The 16179-nt window shown below is 38.6% G+C and overlaps 1 protein-coding gene and 1 pseudogene across 5 annotated transcripts in view; both read left to right on the forward strand.

Moving 5' to 3' along the window:
- The window catches only part of SLC16A9 (solute carrier family 16 member 9), a 76494-nt gene that overhangs the window by 18142 nt on the left and 42173 nt on the right, over window positions 1-16179 (forward strand). The window lies entirely within an intron of this gene.
- LOC143653879 (heterogeneous nuclear ribonucleoprotein R pseudogene) lies at window positions 4064-7472 on the forward strand (annotated as a pseudogene).

Consider the following 16179-nt stretch of genomic DNA (forward strand, 5'->3'; position numbering starts at 1 on the left):
AGGCTGTGCAAGAAGGAGCAGGGATGGGATGAAGTGGAGGTTTTCCGCTTGGAGAAATAGGGGTATGATGGTGTTAGCTTCCAGATGAATTTTGGGAGGAGGAGTTAAGGGTATGCTAAATTTGAGGAGCCTGTGTACATCCAAGTGAGATCTTGACATGGAAATGGTTAGAGATGTTGGTCTTGAGTTCTGAAGAGAGATCCGGGCTGGACATGGTGATTTGGGACTACTTTGCATATCTCTGATCATTTGGTGAGTCTCGAGAGAGCTTGGGGAAGGGATCACATGGCAGTGGGCTCACAAAAGCCAAGGGGGCAGTGGTTTGCAAAAAAGGAAGGGATAGGTACTCAATGTGAAGAACTAAGGAGGATGTATGAGTGATGGTGTTTTTGTGTGTGTGTGTGGGGGAAGGCTCTATAGTGAGACTATTTTTCTTATTTGGATGCATCAGAAACCAGAAAATACTGAATTGAGAAATAACTAGCAAGTGAAGAAGTGGAGCAGGGAGAGTCTTCTTTCAAGGAGTTTTCCAAGAAAACATTTAAAGGACAACAATGGTAACATTATCTAACACCAGTTGAACATTTACTCTATGCCAAGGCACTTTGCCTACTGGTTTGTAGAGATTATTTCCTATATTCTGCATAAGAAACCATGAGGAAGGAGTTCTTTCTATTCCTAGTTTATAGGTAAGGAGACAAGTTAACTCCTCTAAGGTCACATGGCTAATGGCAGAAATTTAACTTTAAACATAGGTGAAATGGCTTCTCGGGTCCATTTTTTAGACCTTTCCACTTTAGAAACTTTCAACTTTTTTTGATTGTGGACCAGGGTAGGATGTATTTTACAGCATGACTCTTTGCACATACACAAACACACAAATACGCACTCAAGCAACAGTTTACAAAACAATCCTTAGAACTTACCGCCATGCACAATGTGCTTGTATGTTTTTGTTCTAGTCTATTTTATGTTAAATTTCAATTTTTAAGAAATGTTCCCTGTCCGCTATTGGTTTCACGTTCCATAAAGCATTGTAGAGTTTGAACAACACTGCTCTAGCGTGACCACCACTTTACAAGGCCCACCAAACAATAGTTTACCGTGCTTTTTCCATTGAAGTCAACAAACATTTACTGAGTGCCTTATATAATCAGAGATGTGGAAAGAATATAAAAAAATGCCAGAATTGTGCCTTGACCCATAATCCTAGGATTAAAAGGAAAATTTTCAGTGTAGTGAAGAGAAAGGGAGAAAGACTAATTTTAATGCATGCAAATGATTTAAGGGGAAAATAGAGGTTCAAGCAGCATGTCGTGGAAGCACAGAGGAAGGAGTGATCAATTTTGGCTCTAAATATTTACTGATATGACTACTAGTGCTTAGTATTTATGCTTTTAGAACATCAAAAAGCTTTTATAAAATGAATAGAAATGTCTTGGTGAAGACTTAAGAATAAGGTCCAAAGAAGATCCAAAGACCACAGTAATCTTTGAATTATTCTCTCAAAGTCCTTGAGTGTTCAAAGTATTGTTGTTGTATCCATTTGCCCAGTATTTGCCTTTATTGGTATAAGCCCCTGCATAATGTCAGCAAGTTCAGTCATAAAAAGTACTGTCCGTTGAAAAAACAAAAAAAGCAAAAAACTTTAAATCACCTTCTCCAGAGTAAAAGATTGCAACCATATGGATAACCCATGAACCTGCATGAGGTGATTAATTCTAGGGTTAAAAGGAGAGAGCCTCAAGTCGAATCCAACAAAACGCCCATGGACCTTGAAGGTAGAGTGAGCAATATTAAAACCCACCTAGTCAAGTTTTATGTAGATTTTAAAAGATAATATTTGAAAGTCCTTATTACAGTGTCTGACACATAGGAAGTGTTCATAGAAAATAGCTATTAAAAGTTATTACATGATATGGCCAAATACTAATACATATAATTTTTAGAAAAAAATCTTAATTACATTCTTTAGAGAATTCATATGAGAGGATGGTGTCCTCATTCGGATTTCAGGAAATTTGGACATTTTTCCATAGTCATGTTTGAAATGGGTAAAAAATAATTTTAATAAATAAAAGCAGTCAATCCTTCCATTTTATGCCTCTACAACTAGGAAGTATGATTATTTAAGATGGCCTGGCTTGCTGTTGTCCACTCCATTAGCTTGATAATCATCACACATTGGAATCACGTGGAGTTTTTTGAAGCCCTGGCCGCCATCCCACAGATCCCATTTTAATCGGCCTAGGGAGGCCCAGGCAATGGTCATGTTTAAAGCTCTCAAGGCAGTGCTAACACATAGCCAGCTTTGAAACCCTCTGCAGGTTTTTAATGTATGGATTGATCATTGTTAGAAACATCCTCATGTGGAAATTACAAATTTAAGATGGGGTCCTCTGTTTGCTTTTTGATGAGCATGTATTGCTACATTTTCTCAAGAATTGTTTAGGAAGTATGATGGTCTGGAATTGTATGTACCCTAGAAAAGCAAGTTCTTAAAGTTAATGCATTCCTGAGGGTGTGAGCCCTTTGTAAGTAGGATCTTTTGATGGGGCTATTTCAGAGAAGGTACGGCCCATCCCATTCAGTTTGGGTCTTAATCCTTTTACTAGAATCCTTTCTGAATGGAATGGAGGAGGGAGGGAGAGAGGGGGAGAGAGAGAGAGAGAGAGAGAGAGAGAGAAGCAAGAAACCTGTAAGAGGAGGGAGAGAGCAGCAACACTGCCATGTGTCTTGCCATGTGACAGAGGAGACAAGGAGCTAAGGCTTGCTGGCAGCCAGTCTCAGGAAGAAACAATGCCTTGATGATACCGCAAAACCCATAAATTAATAAATTCCCATTGTTTAAGTTGAACCATTTCTTGGTATTTGCCTAAGCAACCTAGGAAACTGAGACATAAAGGAAGATTGTGTGAGACTTTGCAAAATGAAAGGAGTCTCCTTGAACTAGGAAAAAAGCAGAAAACTGGGGAATGAAGACAATAAAGATAAACTTTACTTACACAGCGCTTAAGAGCCACAGTAGCTGATTTTTAAAAAACCACTTGTAATTGTTGTCAACTTGGATTAATTCTCACCTCCATTCTACCAAGTGCCCTACAAATTGTACAGTAGTATTTGGAAAAGGTTGCTAGTTAGCTGTATAGCTTTCTGAGTTGAGGGGGGAAAAGAAAGAAAGAAAAAAGGAAGGCAGGAGGAGAGGAAAGGTGGGAGAGATGGAAAGAGACAGAAGCAGACAGAAGGCAAAAAAAGAAAGAAACTGAAAGCAAACCTTGTTTGGCCTTCAGTGGCTTTTGTTTTTGTCTTCTCTTGGCTTTTTGTGACCCCAGTGTTCCTGGCTACCTAAGTTTCTCCCTTACTACCCTCCCCAAACCAAGAGTTTTTTTGCTAACTTGAACACATTAGTAGGCTACTCTGTCATCATGTAGATGGGCTTGTTATAATTATCACTGTCAGCATCATTATTAGAAACTTCTCAGCGCTCTCCTGCTGACTCCATGGCTTCTGAGTTGGCCAACCGTGGAGTATGGCGTGGGCCCAGGGAAGTGAGGTGACTGTCTCGACACTGGCTGTGGGAGATTCTTAGCTGCTCCTCCCTGAGCCTTTTCCTTGGCTGCTGTACAGCATTCTGGGTGGTTGAGCGATTCTCTAGAGGCAGCGAGCCCAGGCTTGGCCATTTGGAACAAGGGTAAAGACTCTCCTGGCTAGTGCCGGTGGGCGTTTGCTCTCTCTGGCGCTGCAAGGGTGGAAAACTGCGTTCATTTTCTAGCTGAGACCGGTGAGCAGATTTGGGGGATTTGCCACATCAAAGTGTGGATTGGGGGATTTGCCACATCAAAGTGTGGACTTACCAGCATTGTCAATGGGGCCAGAAACAAATACCACATGTGAAGAGGGATGCAGGCAAGCCTACATTCCCTCTGTTCTGTCTGTGCACTCCAATTTGCTTAAGGAAAAAAATCTCATGCTCTTCAGAGAAGGCCCAACTATTCTTCTCTCTTGTTTTGTAAAGTTTTGATTTTTCAGAGAGAGATGCTTTTTCTATAATGCTACCATTCATTTAAGCTCATTGGCATATTAATTTTTTAAAGTCATTTGATATACTTATATCATTTCTATTTTCATTAAAAAATTTGCAAATCTGCAGAATAAGTAAATCTATTCATCTTTAAAATTTTCTATCATAGGCAATGATCATCTCCAGCATTCTCTCTCCCTAACATTTTTATAGAAAACCAAAAAAGAAAAGGAAATAACTTTTGCTACAGCCATCACTCCTATAAGAATTTTTGCTGTTGTTTCTATTGAAACCTAGAAGTCATAATCAGTGGCAATCGGGGAAGGGGGTGGGGCAAAAATAAACTCTGTCTTTGACAGAGTGGAGGAGAAATTAGAGTTAAAAGTACAGCCGAGATTTTTAGTCATTTGCAAAGTGCCTTGCGCTGATTCTCACGGGGCGGCCACCAGCCCCTGCTCTGCCCTGCATAATAAAATGGCTAATCAGGTGAATGGCAATGCGGTACAGTTAAAAGAAGAGGAAGAACCAATGGATACTTCCAGTGTAACTCACACAGAACACTACAAGACACTAATAGAGGCAGGCTTCCCACTATTAGTGGCAATAGTGACTTGATGAAATATTTCAGACAGGATGGTAGCTTATGTGGATCTTGATGAAAGAGCAATTGCTGCCTCAGGGAATTTAATGAAGAAGGAACTCTGTACTACAGCAGTTCAAGGAAAGTGACTTATCATATGTCCAGAACGAAAGTGCATTTTTATGTGGAGTTAGGAAGACCTGCAGGCAAAGGGAGAAACAGGGGAGCAAGGTGCAAAGTCTGCAAAGGGACCTGATGAAGCAAAGATCAAGGCCTTGCTTGAGTGGCTGGTCATGCTCTGGATAGAACCATGGGACAGAGGAAGGATGACGGCCCTCCACCAGACAGCATGTACTCTGGCCTGCAATGTGGAATTGGAACAGAGGTCTTTGTAGGTGAGATATCAAGAGATTTATATGAATGAGTTGGTGTCCCTTTTTGAGAAGGCCAGTCCCATTTGGGATCTATGTCTTATGATGGATCCACTGTCTGGTCAGAATAGAGGGTATGCATTTATCACTGTCTGTCCAAAGGAAGCTGCGCAGGAAGCTGTTAAACTGTATGACAGCTATGAAATTCATCCTGGTAAACACTTTGGAGTGTGCATTTCTGTGGCAAATAACAGGCTTTTTGTTGAATCAGTTCCGAAGAATAAGACTAAAGAAAACATTCTGGAAGAATTCAGTAAAGTCACAGAGGTTTTGGTGGACATTATTCTCTACCATCAACTCATGACAAAAAGAAGAACTGGGGTTCTGCTTCCTTGAATATTAAGATCACAAGTCAGCAGCACACGCCAGATATCAACTGAAGAGTGGAAAAGTAAAAGTATGGGGAAATGTAGTTACAGTTGAATGGGCTGACCCTGTGGAAGAACCAGAAGTCATGGCTAAGGTGACAGTCTTATTTGTGAGAAATTTGGCTACTACAGTGACAGAAGAAATATTGGAGAAGTCATTTTCTGAATTAGGAAAACTTGAAAGAGTGAAGAAGTTGGAAGATTATGTATTTGTTCCTCTTGAAGACAGAGGAGCTGCTGTTAAGGCCATGGCTAACATGAATGGCCAAGAAATAGAAGGGGAAAAAATTGAAATAGTCTTAGCCAAGCCACCAGACAAGAAAAGGAAAGTGTGCCAAGCTGCTAGACAGGCCTCCAGGAGCACTGCATGTGAAGATTATTACTGTCACCCTCCTCTCACATGCCACCTCCAATTAGAGGAGGGGTCGTGGTGGGGGGAGAGGCGGACAGGCTACCCTCCAGATTACCATGGTGATTTCTATGATTATGATTATCACGACTCTCATGGAGGCCATGAAGATCCTACTACAGCTCTGATGACGGCTATGCAGTAAGAGGAAGAGGAGGAGGAAGGGGAGGACAAGGTTCTCCACCACCAAGGGGGAGGGGAGCATCACCTTCAAGAGGTAGATGAGGCTGTTCTCAGAGGCGGGCACCTTTGGGACCACCAAGAGGCTCTAGGGGTGGCAGCAGGGTCCTGCATAACAGCAGAGAGGCCGTGGTTCCCGTGGAGCTCGGGACAATCGTGGGGTCAGTGCAGGAGGCAAGAGGAAGGCAGATGGGTACAACCAACCTGATTCCAAGAGCCGTCAGACCAACAATCAGCAGAACTGGGGTTCCCAGCCCATGGCTCAGCAGCGCACGAAGTGGTGACTATCCTGGTAACTATGGTTACAATAATGACAATCAGAAATTTTACCCATATACGTATGGGCAACAGTGGAAATAGACAAGTGAGGGCTTGAAACCGATATCGGCAATATATGGTTGGTCTAGAACTACATTCTTAAAAAAAATTTGGCTTAACTGTTTCATCTTTAAGTTGCAATTTGCTGCCATTTGTATTGAGCTGAAGAATCACTATTGTGAATATATTCAAGTCTCTATTTTTCCTCTTTTCATAAATCCTCTTGGACATAATTGGGCTTGCAGAGTTCCTTTATTCTGGGAGTTATGCTTTTATCATTTCAGGCTTCATCTTAGCTTCAGAACAAGCTTCAGAACACTGTTAAATCATGATTTTGCAGAACCTTTGGTTTTGAGCAGTTTCAATTTTTTTGTATTTGGGATAGATTACATAGGAGTAAGGAGTATGCTGTAAATAAAAATACAAGCTAGTGCTTTGTCTAAGTACTGAAAATAACCTATGATTGTATGTTTTGCCCTCCTAGAAGTATGTTTTTAAATTGTTATAACTTCACACCTTTTTGAAACCTGACCTACAAAATTTGTGTGGCTTAAACGTCAAAGCCGTGACAATTTGTTCTCTGATGTGGTTGTATTTCTAATTTCTTGTTTATGTAAGATTTCAATAAACTCAAAAATCTATTCAAAACAAAAATAAACTAAAAGAAGTACAGCCGACTGCTAGCCAGGATTTGGGTGGGTGGACTCCGGGGTTAAGTGTTTTCACTTACTGGGTCCCGACTCTCCATCCCACCCTCCCTACCCCCAGTTGCCTCTTAACCTCTTCCCTCCCTTGTCTGTGTCCTTCCTCCACTGGCCCCAGAAGATGGGACAGCTGGTCAGCTGTTGCCCTTCCAGCCCATAAGGCAGTGATTAGAATCAGCTGGGAAGCTTTTACAGGCACGGTAAATGTCAGGCTCCAACCCAGAGCGGTTAGATGAGGATCACCTGGGATGGGGTCTGGCGTCAGGCGGGTTTAAAGCACCCCAGGTGCTGCCAGCGTTGAGTACAACAGAGAATTGCACAATGGTTTTCCAAAAGTGTGGCACACTGGGTCAGAATCACAGGGTGGCTTTTTACAAATGCAGATCCCAAGATCCCTAAATGCACTAAAAAGGCTTAGGCCTTGCACCTGAAACTTGAAAGGAAACCAAATCTTAATGCAAATCCCAAATTGTATTTCTGCCAATATTCAGATCTGGATCTACCATTCTAAGTATTGAGAAATTGCTAAAGGAACACAAAGCTTTAGAAGCCCCAGATTCCGAAAGATCTAATAACTAGTTGCTCTAGAACCTAGGAGTGAATCACTAGTAACTGATAGTTAGGAAGTAGTTATGAGATTACCAGAAATTTCTCATGGTTAGGAAAATAATAGCTAGCATTTATCAAGCTTTTTTACTAGGCTCCAGGCACTGAGCATTGCACTTTAAATCCACTATTATCCAATATTATGGGTGAGAAAACTGAGGTTCAGAGACATTGAAGCACTTGGCCCCAAATCACATAAATAGCATGAACTCGGATATACACGTAATAACAACCACTACTTTTCTAGTAACCATTGCTTTCTAGCATTCTGGAACCAGATTTGAGAAACATTTCCTTTCTTCCTTTCTACCCCATCTTTCTGGTAACTAGGAAGAATAAAGAGAGGCTATCGAGCAATTGAAAATACTGTTAACTTGTTCATGTCGTTTTCTTTTAAGGTCTTCTTCCAATGTACATGATACAGTCACAGCTCACTGAGGCTTACTTCAGAAACCCTGAATTTACTTTTTCTTTTAATTGCTTTGATTGTTTTTTGGTGATGTGTTGGACCTGAGGACAAACATTGCTCTCTACTATTCTGTTGTTTGAGAAGCTACAATGCAAATGAAATAAGCAATGCATAATCTCATGATTTTATTGCCTTAGTACTAACCTGTTTCCAGGTTCAGGCTTGGGTGTATCTTTGGGGTGGGTGTGGGGAGGTGCTGTGGGGGGAGGAGAACCATTGGCCTGGCAAGGGGAGCTCGCATTTGTGAGGGGCTCATTCAGATACTGTTGGTGCTGTCTTCAGATCAGGCCATATATATGGTCATTGTAACTGTGTCTATAGCATTCATTTTTTTTTTTTAAAAACCAGGTTTATTGAAGTAAAATTTATATACAATAAAGTTGACCAATTTTAAGTGTACAATATGATTTTTAATAGCTATATACAATCAGAGTTTACATTAATTTTTTAATAACAGCTTTATTGAGATCAGTCACATACCATTCAGTTCTCTCATTTCGAGGGCGGTGCAACAGTAGCTCAGTGGCAGAATTCTCGCCAGCTATGCCAGAGACCTGGGTTTGATTCCTGGAGCCTGCCCATGCCAAAAAAAGTAAAGTGAACTGTCGATAATATTTAGAATAGTCACATTGTTGTGCAAAACATCACCTCAACGAATTTTAGAACATTTTCATCTCCCTCCCCCAAAGAAATCTTGTATCCATTAATAGTCACTCCTCACTTCTCCTCACCCCCACCCAGCCCTAGGCAGCCACGAATCTGCTGTTTCCATAGATTTATCGATTCTGGACATTTCATGTCAATGGAATCATATGCAGTCTTTTGTGTCTGACTCATTTCACTCAACATGATGTCTTCAAGGTTTGTTCATGTTGTGGCATGTACCAGCACCCCACTTCTTATGATGGGTGAGTAATGCTCCGTTGTGTGTGGCTGTGCCACAGCTCATTTGTCCTCTCCTCACCTGATGGACATTTGGGTCATTTCCACTTTTTAGCTTACAACAGTAATTTTTAAAGTTATAAGCATTTAATATATACTTTTTTTTTTAATCCCCATTTTAACTTTTTCCTTCAGTATTTCATATACCAGGAGTCTAAAACATGAAAGTGGCTTTGTCCACCTTTGACTGAAATTTCAGGTCATCTGGTGAGGGCTACCACAGTAGTTCCAAAACCATTGCTTAGGGTTCGCCCCTTTTATAGCTATTTCATAGTGTAGAAAATGCTTTTAGACTTATAGATTTTTTTAAGATATAGGAATGACTAATATGATTTTACAAAGAGTTTTAATAATTTTATTTAGAAACACAATAGAGTAGGTCCTTTGTCTTTTCCTCTAAAAAACCATTTGATATAGAACTAATTTTAGTTAGTTAGTTCCCTTTTAGAAGGGAAATCATAAACTGCAAACTATGAAATGTCAGTGTTAAGTGACAAAATTGGCCTCATGAGGGTAACTTTTAAAGAACTAACATTAGAGTTAGTATGGCTATGTTCACTAATCACTGATATAGGAATCAATAAATAGGGTAGATTTACTTGAAAGCTAGTGTCTTTGACCCTGAATGAACTTTTATTATTGTAAAGCCTTATGCTATTCCTAAATTGTTCTGAAGAAATTCAATTATAAATGAATTGGCACTTTTGCAACTGATGGCTGCAAATGTTGCACTTTTTACCCTTGAGACATTCTAGAATGAAACTACTAAAGAAATAGGAAAGTGAAAGTGGAAGTGGAAATATAGCTGAAGTAGAAGGCAGACTGAAAAACTAGAAATAGGGAAAATCACTTATAAATCTTAATTAACTAACTTTTTTGCACTTGTTTCCTGTTAAATACAATTTAATTTGTATTTGAACTATAAGATTTACTGTGCATTAAAGCATACTTATTTACCTACACTATTATTAGAATACCTAAAAGATTATTTATCTACATTTTTATTATAACACCCAAAGAATAATTGTTTACCTACATTTTTATTGGAATTCCCAGAGAATTATATCTTTATTCCCAGGATCCCTTTACCCAAACTGCAATGGTGGAGAATAAATGATTATGTATATGGGGGACCAAAAGTCAAGGTTTGGGGAAAAGAGCAATATCAATAATGGAATTTTATTTGGTAGAGCAGACCTGCTCTTGAGTATATGAAATTTATATATATTGGAGTCAGAAATAAAATAACTTCTTGTAGTGCTTGAAGTGGAATTTTTTTAAACACCTTTATTGAGATATAATTTGCATATCATAAAATTTACCCATGTAAAGGGTAAATGCAGTGCTTTCAGTATATTCAGAGTTGTGCAAACCACATTGCAATCTAATTTAAAATCATTTTTGTCATCCCTGAAAGAAACCCTGTACTCTTTAGCAGTCATTCCACATTCACACACCTCAAACTTTTTCCAAAGTGGCTGCACCATTTTCAGCCCTACTTGCAATATATAAGTGTTCTGATTTCTCCACATATTCACCAAAACTTGTTTTTGCCTCATTTTGGTAATAGTCACCCTAGTGGGTGTGAAGTGCTATCTCACTTGCTGCATTTCCTTAATGACTGAGGAAGGACCTTGGACATCATTTCATGATGTATTGGCCATTTCTATTTCTTTGGGGATGATTAAAATATTTTGCCCATTTTCATATTTTCTTTTTAAATTGAGATTTAAGAGTTCTTTATAGATTCTGAATACAAGTCCCTTCCTTGTCAGATATGAGTTGCAAAAGTTTTTTCTCATTCTGTGAATTGTTTTTTACTTTCTTAATAGTGTGCTTTTAAGCATCGAAGTTTTAAATTTTCATGAAACCCATTTTATCTGGGTTTTTTCCTTTGGTTGCTTGTGTTTTGGTATCGTATCTAAGAAACCATTGCCTAATCCAAGGTCATGAAGATTAACTCCAGTGTTTTCTTACAGAAGTTTTATGGTTTTATCTTTAACATTTAGATTTCTGATCTATTTTGAATTTACTTTTCTGTATTGTGTGAGATAGGGGGCCAAATTCATTCTTTTACATGTGGCATCCAGTTATCCCCACATCGTTTGTTGAAAGACTATTGTTTATCCATCAGATTTTCTTGGCACTCTTGTTTAAAATCAATTGTCAATAAATGTAAGTGTTTATTTTTTGCCTCTCAATCCTGTTCTGTTGATCTATATCTCTGTCCTTATGCCAGCCCCACAATGTTGTGATGACTGTGGCTTTGTAGTACGTTTTGAAATCGGGAATTGTGAGTCCTCCAACTTTGTTCTTTTTCAAGATGGTTTTGGCTCTTCTGGGCCCTTTGCATTTCCATATGAATTGTAGGTTACTGCTAAAAACCAGTTGGGATTTTGATAGTGATTGCATTGAATCTGTAGATCAATTTAGGGATTATTGATATCTTTGTTTTAACTTTTTATTTTGAAAAATTTCAAACTTATAGGACAGTTGCCAAAAATAATACCAAACCCATACAGAGAACTCCAACATAACCCCTACCCAGATACCCAGATCCACCAATTTTAACATTTTGGCACATTTGCAATATCTATTTATCTTTCTATCTATCTATCATCTTCTAGACATTTGAGAATTAGGTTATATACATCATGCTCCTTGATCACTTAATTCTTCCATGTATATTTCCTAAGACCTGTACTACCTTACATACAGTTACCAGGTTCAAGAAATTTAACATTATATATATAGCTTACAGTCTGTATTCTAAATTTTTATATGTCTCAATAATATCTACCCTTTTGGGCCTTTTTTCTTGTATTATTAGATCCAGGCCAGAATCATGTACTGAATTTGTCATTGTTTCTTTGGTCACTCTTTCAAATTCTGGAAACATACAACTGATATTTGTATATTGATCTAGTTTACTGCCATATTGCTGAATGTGTTTACTAGCTGCAGAAGTTTTTTTACTGGATTCTTAGGATTTTCTATATTGAGATCATGTTATCTGAAAATAGATATAGTTTACTTCTTTTGTTCCTATCTAGATACAGTGTATTTATTTTTATTGCCTTATTGCCTTGACTCCAGTACAATGTGGAATAGGAATGGCCAAGTGGACACCCTTGTGTTATTTGTGATCTTAGGAGGAAAGCATTCTGCATTTCCCCATTAAGTAGAATGTTAGCTGTGGGTTTTTGGTAGAAAAATAGAAAAATTCTCTCCCTTCTCTTCCCCTCCCCAAACTGAAAGCAAGGACTCAAATAGACATTGGCACACTGCACCCCAGTAATGATGTCAGTGGTAATGACTCCCCCTCATTTCTGATTTTATTTATTTGCATCTTCTCTCCTTTTTTGTCACTTCAGCTAAGGGTTTGCCAATTTTATTGATCTTCTCAAAGAACCAACTTTTGGTTTTGTTGATTCTCTCTATAGTTTTTCTGTTCTCAAATTCATTTATTTCTGCTCTCATTTTTATTTCTTTCCTTCGCTGCTTTGGGATTAGTTGGCTATTCTTTTTCGAGTTCCTCCAGGTGTGCAGTTAGGACTTTGATTTAAGCTCTTTCTTCTGTTTTTTTGCGGGGTAGGGTGCATGTTCCAGGAATCAAACCCAGGTCTCCCACATGAAAGGCAAGCATTCTACCCCTTAACCCCCTGTGAACCCTCTTCTTTTTTGATGTAGGCATAATAAAAATTTCCCTGTTAGCACTCCCTTTGCTGCATCCCATAAATTTTGATATGCTATGTCCTCATTTTCATTCATCTCAAGATAATTTACTGGTTTCTCTTGCAATTTTTTCTTTGATCCACTGATTGCTTTAGAGTGTGTTGTTTAATATCCATATATTTGTGAATTTTCCAATTCTCTCCTTGTTACTGATTTCCAGCTTCATTCCATGCCCTGTATAATTTCAATCTTTTTAAATGTATTGATACTTGTTATTGATTCAACATGTGGTCTGTCCTGGAGAATGATCTGTGTGCACTGGAGAAGAATGTATATCCTGATGTTGTGGGGTTCAATCCTCTGTATATTTTGGTTAGGTCTGGTTCATTTATCTTATTCGAGTTCTCTGTTTCCTTAATGATTCATGTCTAGGTGTTCTATCTTTTGATGAGACTGGTGCATTGAAGTCTGCAGCTGTTATTATAGTGGTATATATTTCTCCCTTCAACTTTGCCAGTGTTTGCCTCATAGTTTGGGGCATTCCCATTAGATGCATGAATATTTGATTGTTATTTATTCTTGGTGAATTGTCTCTTTTATTAAAAATATAGTACCTTTTTTTGTCTCTTAAAGCAGTTTTACATTTAAGGTCTATTTTTTCTGATATTAATATACCCCAACTCTTTATTGGTTAATGTTTGTGTGGAATATCTTTTTCCAGCCTTTTATTTTCAAACTATTTGTGTCTGTGGGTCTCTTGTAGACAACGTATTATTGGAACACTCTGCCAGTCTGTGTCTTTTGACTGGAGAATTTAATCCATTAACATTAATATATTACTGTAATGACAGTACTTACTTCAACCATTTTATCCTCTTTTTTTATATGTGTATCTTATTATTGTTTCTCTTTTTGCTCTTTTAGTTACCCTTACTGATAATCTTCGTTTCTACACCCTATTCCATAGCTCTCTCTCCTATCTTTTCCTTTCAGCCTGCAGAACTCCCTGTAGTATTTCTAGTACAACAGGTGTCTGGTTGCTTAACTCTTTCAGTTTCTGTTTATTTGTGACTATTTTAAATTCTCCTCACTTTTTAAGGACAGTTTTGCCAGATAAAGAATTTGGGGCTGGTAGTTTTTCTCTTTCCATACCTTAAAGGGATTATAAGCATATATAGCATACCACTGTCTTCTCATTCTGTGGTTTCTGATGAGACAGCACTTACTCTTATTGGGAATCCCTTGTAGTATCAAATTGCTTTTCTGTTGCTGATTTCAGGATTCACGCTTTATATTTGTCATTTGACATTCTGATTAGAATTTGTCTTGGAATAGGTCTGTTAGTATTTATTCTGTAGGAAGTATGTTATACTTCTTGGACATGTATATTTATGTCTTTCATAAGAGTTGGGAAATTTTTGGATATTGTTTCTCAATTATTCTTTCTGCCCTCTTTCCCTTCTCTTCTCCTTCTGGGCTACCCATGACACTATATTTGTGTACATCGTGCTATAATTCGAATGCTTGAGACCTTGCTCAATTTTTCCCATTCTTTTCTCTGTCTGTAAGATTTCAATTATCCTGTTTTCTACTTCACTGATTCTTTCTTCTACCTGTTCAAAGCTGCTGTTGTATGCCTCTAGTGTATTTTTAATCTTTTCTTTTGTGACTTTCATTCCCATGATGTGTATTAGTTCCTTTTTTTTTTTTACTTTCAAATTCTGCTTCATGTTCACCCAATATCTTTGTAATATCCTCTATATCTTTAGTCACATTTTTCCTTCACCTTCTTGTATTAGAAGATTTGTTTGAACATCTTTGATTAGTTTTTCCAAAACTGTGTTTCATTCAAAGTTATAATTTGTCCTTTGACTGGGCCACATCTTTCTGTTTCTTAATATGGCTTGTAATTTTTTGCTGATGTCTAGGCATCAGATTATCCTGATGAACTTACTCAGAATGTCAGTTTCTCTCTTTTGCCTAGGGTTTTATTGTTGATTGGCTTTGTGTTTAGGCTCTTTTTGTCACTCAGTTCAACTTTTAGAGCTTTTGAATTGTCCATGTTTAACTGATCAGATTTTTTTAGCTCTTCCTCTGATTTTTGCCCTGGATAGTTCATACAGTTTTTTGGGATTTCACTCTTTGTGCGATTGTTTCAACTCCAGAGAAAGCTTTCATTCCTCTATTCCTTCTCTGGGAATCTTAATGTATTCTGTTTGCTTTTATTTTACCCCTATAGTTTCTTTTACAGCCTTTTATTGCCTCTAGCTGCTTATGCCGGGCAGGCAAATTCTTGGCAGAGGGTCACCTGGAGAGCACATTCCCAAGATAGTATTTCTCAGCCAGAACAGGGCCAAGGACTCAAAACAGGGGTGCAGAACAGCTCCACAGAGCCCAGGGGAGAAGATCAGGAAAGATGCTAGAAGCCTTTTTTTTTTTGTCTTTTGGGTACATGGTCCAGAAATCAAACCTGGGTCAGGAAGGGAAGCATTCAACCACTGAACTACCCATGCACCCTGCTAGAAGCCTTTTTGATGAGTCATGGATGCTGCACTTTCCTGGCCTGCCCAGCAGATGGTGCACTTAAACAAACTGTTTGCTGCAGCCCTAGGAAAGCACCATATCTGTACATGTGCACTGCCTCTGCCCCAACGGGGGTGAGATTGAAACAATGGCTATGGCCATTCATGTCTGGGATGGGCTAAAGGAGCAGCTTAGTGCTGGGACCCAGTGATACAAATTTGCTGATCAAAAGCTGTTTAGTGCTTGGCCATGCCCTCCTCCTTAACCTTGTTCTTTGGGAAGAAGACTTCACATTCTCCCTTTCTGTCTATAGCAGCCAGACAGGGACTAGACCCTGAGCTGGCCTGCCTCAAGAGTAGGGGATGGGCAAGGCAGCACAGTTCTTTACTGCAGTTTCTCAGCCTCTTCCTCCTGTTGTACATTGCTCTCCTGACCTCCAGAGCCCCACAACAGTTGCTTCAGACAGTTCCTGGTTGTCTACTACCTGCTTTGGAGAAGTGAGTCCTGGAGTTCCCTACTCTGCAGTCTTCCCTGGAAATTCCATCCAGATTATCAACTTCTGTAGTTTCTATAATTTGTGTCTTTCTTAGGAATTTGCCCATTTCATTTAATTTATCTAATTTTTTTGGCATATACATGGGCATGTTCCCTTACAATCCTTTTTATTCGTGTAAGGTTGGTAGTGATGTCTCTGTTTATATGTAGTCCAGGTGTGCATCCTGACCACTTCTCTGTCTGGTGAGCCATTGTTGTAACTGAGGACAACTTTAACAAGCATATTTAATGAAAACATTAAATATATAGATTTTTAAATGGGTTTCCACAAAAGTCCTATTGCATAGTTACTGGGCCTATTGTGTATTGTAATCACACACTCCTACACATCACATAGTAAGTGGTTTTATTTTTTGAAAATGGTGCTTATGGCTTATAGTCTCCTATATTATAAGAGT

Source organism: Tamandua tetradactyla, chromosome 13, assembly GCF_023851605.1.
Source record: "Tamandua tetradactyla isolate mTamTet1 chromosome 13, mTamTet1.pri, whole genome shotgun sequence".
Taxonomy (NCBI): Eukaryota; Metazoa; Chordata; class Mammalia; order Pilosa; family Myrmecophagidae; genus Tamandua; species Tamandua tetradactyla.